At 44.6% G+C, this 11,125-nt stretch overlaps 1 pseudogene; it reads left to right on the top strand.

Annotated features, from left to right (window-relative positions):
* Nucleotides 1-7,007: 7,007 nt before the first annotated feature.
* LOC138490622 (U1 spliceosomal RNA) lies at nt 7,008-7,182 on the top strand (annotated as a pseudogene).
* The last annotated feature ends 3,943 nt before the right edge of the window (nt 7,183-11,125 follow it).

Genomic DNA, 11,125 nt, shown 5'->3' with positions numbered 1-11,125 from the left:
ATTCTAGGGGTTTTTCCTATCAAATTCATGAATTAACTGGGAGACAATTTCTTTTTGGAGCCCATGAAAGTTTAAGTTTTGAAAGAACTAGCGAGGTGACTCATTCTGCTTTGCCTTCATAGTATAAGCAGCTTTCTTGGCATCCTGTATAGATGGGTACAGTGAGAATTGATGTCTAACCTCCTTCTCGGTCTGCCCAGGACAAATTTACCTGATCATTAAGACCACAAATGATACTAGCAGATGCTGCATCCAGAGTGAGGTGAAATTACTGTCTATATTGTTCCCTGGGAATCTGAAGGGCTTTGAATTTATCATGAACGGTCTCTAAATGGTCTTCCATGCAATAATTGCCTCCCTATTTGAATGGTTTAATTAAAGTCTTGATAGATTTCACAATGTTATAGGACTACATGGTGCATTCTGGTATGTCATTTTGTCGCTCATTCCTGTTTTCTTGTGGGCAAAAATGTGTGTGAATGTTTGCAGGTGATTCAGACTCTACCATTGGGTTATAGCCAGGTCTGGCCAATGGGACAGATGTTGGTACATTGTTTCCTTGGCTAGGGTTGTGATTGAGTTCAGTTCCAGTGAGTGTAGCACCCTGTTACTTTTCCTGAGATTTGAGATTAAATATTTGCTGTTCCAGGTTCTTGCACTGTCCATGAAGCTGTTCTGCTTCATGATTGAGATCAGAATTCTCATTCCTGACCTTATTGATTACTGCTTGCAATTCATTGATTTGTGTCTGACAATGATTAAGAGCTTTGGCTTTTTTTTCATTTTCTTCCAGTAATCTAAATATCTCCAGTTTCATAGTATGGAGTTCTTTATCTTTCTCCCTGCCATCTTCTCTAAGGGGTTGCATTTCGGAAACTGCAACATCCTTATCTTGTCTTATATCATTTAATATTGATTTTAAATGGGTTAATTCATGCTCACTATCATTGAGTTGTTTCGCTCTCTGAGCCAATTGAGTAGCAAAATCGCTAGATGTGGCTTGTAGTTCTGTGTCCAGCTCCCTCTAATTCTGCTTTTAATTACTGCGCCTGATCACATTCATTTTCCAAGCTGTGCTGTAATTTGCTGATGACTTCACTGTCTTTCCCTTGCATCTTTATGGATCTGTGTAGCAGAAAGCAAAGGTTTCCGCACAATGTGATGATGCAGTTCTTCTCCTCTGTGCATTCTGTCATTCAGAATAACCTAAGGAGACACAACTGCACAATGCTTCCTTCCTCTAAAATACTTCCAAATGCCTTCTTTTTCCACCTCTGGGCTAATCCTGTCTTTCCAGATTGTCACATTTTCTGAGGACCAAATGGCATCAGCATAAAGCTTTGTCTCGAGGTAATCTGACAATTCAGAAATCTCAGCCTGAATCTGGGCAATGGGGGCACTATTGTCAATGACACTATGAGTCAAGTGAGCACTCAGTACTGCACTACCGCACAGCACTAATTCAATTAATGAGTCCACAATGTGGTGAAGCTTTAGGATGCAAAGCCACGCCCAGTAATTATTTTAAAGTTTCCCGGCCTCTGCACCAAATCTTTTAGATATTATTTTTGTTTATATTTAGTATTGTGTGGTATTTTGCTGTATTTTTGGGATGGTGGTATTTTCTTAGCTCTTGGCAATATATTGTGGGAAACCTATTGGGGTATTTTTATAGTGTTGAGAATAATTTCAGAATCCTACCTAATACTTATTTCACCAGGGTCACTAACAGTAAACAAATGCTGGACCTAGTACACTTCGAATAAATGGCTCATTCTCACCTGTGATATTGTATCTGCAATATCACACTTTCACACTTATTCCCTTTTGGCTGTATTTTAAAATACATAAAGCATGCAAATGAACTACAAAGCATTCGTTCAACCTCTCCAATTTACTGTGACTAACTTTGCTTTGAGACTTCTTACCGCACATTTTATCTCTCTATGCATGCCAAATCAATGAGACTGAATACAGAAGGAATACACTGAAACTAAATTACCTTTTCAAATTAATATTCTTTATCATAAACTAGAAATATTCAAGTTAAACAGAGTGACACGTGCACCCATGTTGTAATTCACAACATAAGCAAGGTTTTTCCTGCAATGGATTTCAACACTCTATCTGCGATAATGTGCAGAGCTCTGCCGGTCTTCGCAATAAATTTGGCAGAATAAATACACTCTGAATAGAATGCAAAACTTTGAGAAATATAAACACAGTTTTACATGCACATATAAATTTGAATCTCTAATTCAGCGCCTAAAATGAACTGAACTATTTAAGCTATGCTACATAGTCTCAAACACTTCACACGCCCCTCAATTAACAGCATAATTACCTAGATGATCTCTTGGTGATTATCCCCGACTCATCTTGGCAGTGACCCAGAGTTATTCACAGATAAGGTCGCTCAAGACTTTCCAGCTCTTATAAGGACTGCCAACCCAGGAGAGAGACAGCCGCAGCCCACCAGACAGTCAGCCCAGGAACCAACCTTCTGCTCCCTCCATCAGTGAGTGCAAGAAAGCCCAGCCCCCTGTGCCTCAAACCTATTTCACAGAACCCTCTGTCACTCAAAAAAAACACCACCTTGACAAGATCATCCCACTAAAATAGCAATGATTTCCTCTGTGCCTTCCTCATTGTGCAAACTGCATTGCTGAAGAGAAAATGATACATCTCTCCTGCGCTTCCTGCTCCAAGACAAATGCCATGTCTTCAGCAGAACGAATCTCACATTCCACATCTTGCAACACAGCACAGGTTTCACCTGCACGTTTAAAGTTTCTTTTCCATTTCCAGAGCATCATGCATTTCCATCAACCTGCATCCAGTTTATATAATGGACCAATGTGCACTCAATGTTATTATGGGAGTCTGTTACATGTTAAATGGGGTTGGGTTTATTAGTATATTAGTTCCATGTTAGTTTAATTTGTTTTAGTGCAACTCAGCCCATTAACATAGCATCTTGGAGCAAAGTGATAATTTTCTAGCATGTGCTATGCCTGAATCTCATCCTCTTGAGTCCATCTATGAGTCTCACACCCTTGGCCCTAGTTAAAATTCAAACCTTTTCTAAAATGTGAATGATGAAATGCGTAGTTTGGATGTTGAAATGTGGACCCTACATGTAGAAATGTGGAGCCTACATTCCTCCTACAGACCTCCCGTTCAAACAATTGTAGTCTCAGTGTGGCTTTGGGATAGGAAACGACATGTCTGTGGATGCAGATAATTTGAACTGAGTTTCACAGGGCTCAATATTTGCTCTTACAGCCGTTTTCAAGGCACAGTGAGCAAAAAGCGTGTGCTGCAAACTCTCATCTCAGAGCAGGTTATCATGCCATGTTCTTTCTGGAGAGGAGCTTCTGCTACCTTTTTTTAAACTACTCCCCCCCCCCTTTCTTCGTGGTCCAGCTCTGTCTCTGTCCTTTGGGCCAATTCCTCTGTACTTAGTTTGAATCTGTGCCTGGACCGAAGGAGACCTATTTCCATAGGGTCCTCCTTCAACTTCACTGGACATAATCTGTCTAGATGTCCTGGCTTCCCACCAGTGTAGCATTTTAGAGGCTTTGGAGTTAGTGTAGGTCCAACTTTCTGTGAGTCCGCTGGGGTCACCGGTTGTGGTCAGTGTTTCCCAGTGTGGAAGCAGGTTGGGTGGATCTTTGAACCAGCAGACTCTCCTCTCTTGTTTATCCAGAGGCTTGTGAGTCAACAGGATTTTGTGGGACCACAACAGGCTCTTAGGCATACATGGATCTCTGGTGGGCATGAGCGGGTTTGTATGGGATCCTCCAGAGTGACCTTGTGCAACTGCCAAATGACCTTCTGTAGGCAATGGGGGAAGAGAGTCAATACATTGTTCCAATATTAGCCTCTCCATGACCGCATCATATGATTTATCAATTCAGCACTTATTTAGAAGGTGCCTTACCTGATACCACAATTGCCCAGGGGTTTCCCCTTGCCATAGGCATAGGTGTCATAACGGAACCTGTAATGTTTTCATTCTGTCCAAGCCTCTCAAGGATTCCCTTTTTCAAATCATCGTAGCAGTTCTCCCATATAGGATTTAGCTTAGAATGCTTGTTGGGCCTCTCCTGTTAACAATGGAGCAATGTACTTGGTTGAGCAATCGTGGTGCCACCATGATGCCTCTGCTACCCTCTCAAAATGTATGAATAAGGCTGCTCGGTCCTCATCTCTGTCAAGCTTCTGAAAGGATATTCAGGGTGCCGCTGGCTCTTCCCATCTCTCTGCCATCACACTTAGCATGGCAGCTATGATCTCCTGGTATTGGTGACTGATATGCAACTCGCCCTTGACTATGGCCTAATAGGTCTTCCATTTTCTTCTAGTTAAAATCTCCTGGGGTTAGTTTTCATATTACCACTGTTGAAGGGAAGAGTATTTATTTCTACTTGCTCTAGCCAACAGGGTCTCTCCAGTGTCCAAATGTGTTGCCTCCAGGAAGGTCTGGCACTGAGCTTCCTGCAGTTTCGGCCCTGCTCCCCTGTCTGGTCTTTTCTCTGACTTCTTCTGTTTGATCCAACAATATCCTACTAAATCCTTTTATGAGAAGGGATCTTCCCCCACATAGGGTGCCCTGTCTTGATTAGTTACCTGTCTCTATTTTCTCTCAGCCCCCTTTTGCCCATTTGGGCCAGGATCCAAACTTAAAGAAGATAATTGCACTTCTTTTTTCAAGACCTCTTTGTCCTAAAGTTTGGAATAGGTTGTAACAAAGCAGCGGGTGTTTGTGTATGCCTTATCCATTCCTTTGGCGAGAGTTGACCTCTTTATCAGGGTCTAACTGTTCCTACTTCTAACACCATGTGTCACAGATGGTACACAAATTACTCTGTGACTCACAGACAGTTAAATGGTTTTATTTTTAGTTTGTAGGCCCTAGGGCCGCCCCTGTCTCTCTCTCGTCTCCCTTAGGATTGTCTTCCTACCCCAGGATTCCGGTAATCCCAGGTTAGTACTACTCACAGGTGACCCCTACTATCTAGTTGCTGTCTTAGACTATGACTCCCCCCTAAAATAATGGCTCTCTGAACTCCCCATGGCGCTTATTAGCTGTCCCTACTCTATCCGGATGTTAGTGTTCTATCAGGAGTTAATAAATGCCTTGCAGTTATTTAGTTGGATTTAGGCTTCTTCACTCACACCCACACTTCCTTTTCCCTTCTACTCCTACTCTCTCACATATCATTTTACTCACCCCACCACTCTCCCATCACTTCGATATTCCACCCCTCCTAACTCTTGCCTCCACCCTTTTAACTCACCACCCCTCCCAATCTGCCCCTCTACTCTCCCTCTCCCACTACTACTCTTCTCCTCGTCCCACTACTACTCCTACCACTACCACTCTCCTTGTATCACTACTACCCTTCCCTGACACAACTACTCTCCAACTCTCATTAGTCAAAAACCCTTCTTCCACTGTGTACCAACCACTTCACATTCACTCCTGCAATACCTTAATTTACTCAGTCACCACAAAAGCATATACACTGAAACTGCAGTACCAGTCTCCCACCAAAACCAATACCAGACCTGCTGTACAATTCTCTGCCACAAGCCGCCACTCTCTCCTTCCTCCTGCTGTTTCTTGGTCCACCTCCACCTGTGCAACTGACCTCACCCAGATAACCCACACTTCCTCTTTCCTTTACCCTGCCTAATCCCCCTCCCCCTCTGGGGATTGGCCAGCTCTGTCTGGGGAATCTAGCTCTGCCTTCGAGACCCGGAACGGGTATGTGTGATAAGAATGCATAAGACGAGGGCAAAGCAACACCCACTTTCTCTGCATATGCTTGCCACACATTGTTGATGGTGGACCGGGAGGACTAATGTTCAAGTTCATGATTCGGGTCCATTCCCAGAGATTTCCACTGGTAACTCTGGTTGGGTAGGGTGGGTTGATCCTCTTTTTAAATCTCTGGTACTCCAGGGGACTTCTATGTGGCTGTGCGTACTGGTCCAAACTTCTGATTGGCTCTGTTGTCTTTCCCGTACTGCCATGTATGACTTAGGCTTTTTGCTCACTCAGTCGTGTGATGCTGGTATATGTGTTTTGTGTCTCCAGGCATCAGCTCTTTCTCTGCCACCACTGCACTACTCTCTCTGCTGTTTGTGGCTTCCCTGGGATTGTGGTTCTCCTCTGCGGCTCTATCCCTCTTTGTGTCAGCTGTCGGCCATAGACCTGGCTACCACTGGCTATTGGCTTGCTACCCCCGACCAATCGGCTGCTACCCCTATCCAATTCTCCAAATAGGAGCAAGGAGGCATGGCCAAGTAACACACACGGCATGTTTGCGCCTTTGGGCTGGCTGGGTGCTCCCTTCATTTTGTTTGCAGGCAGGAGGAGCATGACATGTCTGTGAGCTGACTAAGTGCAGGCCTGCACCTGACCCCGCCCGCTGCGCTGAGTAGAGAGAGGAGCTCAGCTACTCAGGTGAGTTATCAATGATATGGAATATTAACTACTGCCTGCAGTCGAAGAATTTGTGGGCAGCAGGGCACGGGGGGCGGTGCCGGGCGGAATTATAATATCCACCTGTCCCCCTGCGGCACCCGGCCCATCAGCAAATTGCATTTGAGACAGTGCTTGGTGTGCACTCGTGTGTACCTGTGGTGGGCTGGTGGCTGCTCTTGTTAAGCAGGCGACCTGTCGGCTGAGGAGGGTCATGGGCCCGTCTAGGGCCAACAGGCCTGCTCAGGCCCTTCTGCTTCCGACTAGGCCTACTAGCTGGCAGCCAGGCCTGAATGTATGCAACTCTCGGGTCGAGCAGGGCCTCTGATGGGAGAAAGGAACAATGGGCCTCTTCTGCTCGGCTCTGCCTGCTGCAGCTTCCCCCTACATGTGGGACAGGAAGCTCTGCAGACGCTCAGGGCTTCTGGGAAGGCTGGGTCAGGGCCTGCCTTCTCACCCTCAATTAGCAGGGTTTCCAAAACAGGCCCAACCCCTGTCCTTCCGCGTGCAGCTCATACTTACCTGGCAGGGGAGAATCTGTGATCAGAAAGGCAGATCTCCCAAGGTGAGGCTAGACTCTTCCATTGCACATCGGATTTGCTGGCCCGGGCCTCTGCGATGTCCCCAAATGCGGAATACTCGACTGCATTATTTCTTGTAGTGGGGGACTGCGTTCGCACTTTCCCCTGATTTATTGGTGAAAGGAAGAAAAAGTAAAGTGTGTAAGTACGTTGGTTGCACACAGAGCCCCTGGTCTTGTAGCAGAATTTATTTTGCTGCAGTCAAGAGGGCCAGCGCTGAGCAGCTCAGGTCCACAGCATTTACTGGAGGGGTGAAGTGCACAGGCGCCTAACCCCAGACTTGTGCACCCCATGATATCAGGTGGCGCTGTGCCTGTTCCCAATATGATCCCCAGCCACTGTGGTATAGCAGATCCCTGCCATCACATGGGGGCCAAGGGGTCCTCTTGCAGATGGGGCATATCTGTTGTCCAGAGAGTAAAGTCGACAATAGCCAAACATGTATGCTTTTAAACTAAAAACAGGAGCAGGCATGCTGCGTGGTCCTCTAATATGTAGGTATGTACGCACTTATGTTGTTATTGGCTGGGCCTAACACCCAGTACAGTCTTTCAGCGACAGCCGCTCTCTGAGATTTTTGGTGACCTTGCTGGGTCTGGATGGCGGAAAACCGGAGCGCAAATACTTCCCTTTTCAGATCTTGGGTAAAGATGCAGCACTAGAATGGTAGTGCATAAGCCCCCCATTAGTGGAATAACAGGTGTTCAATGTTGGTAATCAGGTTTTGTAACGCACTAAAATTCTGCAGACCTTGTATGGTTGAATGTGTACATAAAACAAAAAAATTATACTTGTTGAAAGTGTGAGAGTGTGATGCTAGTAATGAATAAGAACTTGAAATGTTTTGGTCCTAAGCACTTTGAATAGATACAGGAGGATGATCACGTAGCAGTATTTGCCAATGCACTAATGAAATCATTTTAAACTTACCTCTATGATCTGAAGGAGATGAATATCGGATAAGTCTGGCTGTTTGTACAGGAATAATGAGTGCATGAAACAACTGCAACACGTCTTACTGAGAGGTAATCCTGAAGGTAACTTTTCGAATCAGAACAAAATGGGGTCAATCTTGTAAGAAACTCAATTTTTAAGATTTATGATCAGAACAGTGAAGGAAGAGCAACTGTATAAGAGCACGTGTTCTCTGGTGAAATATTCTCCCTCTCACCCCTTCTATCCTGGCTTCCCCATATCCCTACACCCGCCTATCCGCCCCTGTCCCCCCAGAATGTGATTTCGCTCTGTAGTCATGTTGTCATGTTGAAATAACAGGGCGGATTCACATAAAGAGGGGCTTTATCATTTTTGGTTTCGTACACTTCCGTGCTAATATTTGCCTTGACACACTGCTACATATGATGATCCATTCTTGTATTATATGTGTGCCATATTACATTGATATTGTAACCATATTTTTCTTAGTATACTGAGGGATGATGCCACTTGCAGTGATGTCATGTGGGGGTGGGGTCAATTGACATCACTTCCTGTGATGTCACTCAGGGGGTGGCATCAAATAAGATCACTTCTTGTGATGTCACTTCCACTTCCCCTTCACAACATGTATATTCCAAAGGGGTTTACAGACTCTCATAGCATTTAAAAAATATATATTTTTGTAGCAATCTCTTTACATGGAATCAAACATCAAAGTATTATACAAAAATATTCTTTATTTTGTGTAATACATAGAAAGAAGGTGAAACCACAGTGTATAAAAAATACCGTCATGCATTGAAAAACATGACTCAATCTAAAATACAACAATTGGTTTCAATTCAAACGAAACAACAACACACATTTAGCTGTGACGCACTCTGTAACTCGTACAAACCAATCTCATTCATTCGCATTCATGGTCTATTCATATAGTGCAAAAGATGCAAAGTAAACAATTTGTAGAAAAAATAGTAGGTCTTACAGATCGACCCAAAGTGCAAAGTGCTATTTATTTTTTGTGTGAAAACTCTAGTTTTTTTTTTTACAACATTAACCAACAACAACAACAATAAATACACCAATTAATTACAATGCTGGTAATATATAAATTAACAATTCAGATATAAAAATTCTTTGACAAAAAGATGTCGACTCGAGTTTCGGCTCGGTAATCTACATCATTTCCATACCCAAGCCATCTTCAGGACATAAGACTGCATTTATGCTCACATATATCTGTGTTACCAGTTTGACATGTTAGATATCTAGATTAAGAACATGGAAGAAAAAAAGAAAGGAAAGAAGCAAAAAGGGATGGGAAGGGAGGGGAAAAGAGGACAGAACAGAGAAAGAGTCATTAATAACCACTTCTGGACGTCATCCCATTTCTCATTGTTGGTCAATTGGGATACAGTGTCAAAATGAACGCAATCAAATTCAATTCGTATTGTATGAAAAACCATATTTGAGAGAAGCAAAAGGTTGCCCAAGCCTGACACAGAGAGGAACCCCAGCCCTCATATTTACACCCAACTGGCTGGCAGTAAAATTGTTCTTTCACACACCCTGGCACATATGTCTCACTCTCCAATCTGCGGTAATGACTGTTGCTCATCCCGCCTACGTTATGAAACTGTCTGAATGACATGGCCGGATGACCATGCAGAAAGCCACATTAATTGACCTTTTATGAGGGCCCCTGGTTAGGTGCTGACATCTGTGCCGCGTTAGCTGCACATCAGGTACTGGAGGGCATATACACCTAATTGACAGCACATGAGTTGTGAGTTCTACGGGTGCCGTCTGTGTAACACATTGGCGATATCTGTCAAACCACTTTACTTATTTGACCAAAAAACCCAGTTCATGGCTCCTATGACAAAACTCACTCCCAATTTGCCCCCGCATACCTCTATCGCGGAATTGCATCGATCAGGGATATCATCCAGGCTGCCCCTGGTGAGTGGTGCCTAACAACTGGAATGCTGTGGTCCCGGTATTTTTATTTTTCAGGAAGCGTGCCAGAAAACTCAGCCATTCCGAGGTTGTAAGCTGTGTGCACTAAAAACAAAAGGCACAAAATGTATATAGTGTACAGAGACATAGCAATTGACAGAATCTTGTCTAATTAGCACGTGGGAAAAAGTCAGACTGTAGTTGATTCACCAGGACTAAACATCTGTCTTTATCTGCGAAACTGGACCCGGCTTCTCAATAATACAAAGTGAAACCAGAGGTGGCGCTCTAGTCAAGCTATTATCATGTTCAGAAAAAAACACAGGAAACAACTTATCCAAACACCCCCCCATGAGGAAAAACAACCTACAAATGTACCTCCATGACTGAATTCATTCAAGCTTGGACCAAGTCACTGCATCGCTTCTCCTAGGTGGTGCAGTGGCATCTACAACCGCCGATGTAAACCACTAATATCTAAAACAAAGAACATATCAACCCTAATTAACCGGTATGACGGGAAACACCATGGGGAGAAAAAACATGACTGAAAACCTGCATTAAATACAGGGTGGGGCCCGGCCTGTATTTAACGGAGACAACAAAGCCAGTTGTTGTCTCCCAATTATCCCACCGACTCCCAATGACGCCCAAATCAAGGGGTTCGCCAGAAAACCGAAAACGGAGAGTTAGCTGGCAGTGTAACACGCACTGAAAAGCGTAATTTTGCAACATGGAAGACAAGGTCGCTTGAAAAGGATTACCGAGGAGAGGTGCGTCAGCCGACCCATTGTGACAGCCTGCGAACACCCCCAGCTTAGCGTGGGCACTCAGCGCCTTGCCTTCCCCCCCCCCCTTTACCCGCCCCTTCTTACCCCCCCCCCCTCTCCGCATCAGTCATCCCATGCAGGCGGAAGTAAAATTGACACGACACCAGTTTGGGTTGGAAGGTAAACATGCCTCAGCAGCTTTATTTGCATAAAGTCTTGGAGTTATCTTACAGGCGATCCGTAATTCACCATCACCGATACACTATTCCGAGTGCGGCTACCTAGGGCTTTCCCCCCTCCCCCCCCCCAATCGTACTCGTCCGGTGGACGCCTCGGATTGAGCCCGGCCCTGGCTATCCACCTCTCTCTACCCCGGCCGTTGT

This window comes from Ambystoma mexicanum, chromosome 9, assembly GCF_040938575.1.
Source record: "Ambystoma mexicanum isolate Mex_15411 chromosome 9, UKY_AmexF1_1, whole genome shotgun sequence".
Classification (NCBI taxonomy): Eukaryota; Metazoa; Chordata; class Amphibia; order Caudata; family Ambystomatidae; genus Ambystoma; species Ambystoma mexicanum.
This window is presented reverse-complemented; position numbering and strand designations above follow the sequence as displayed.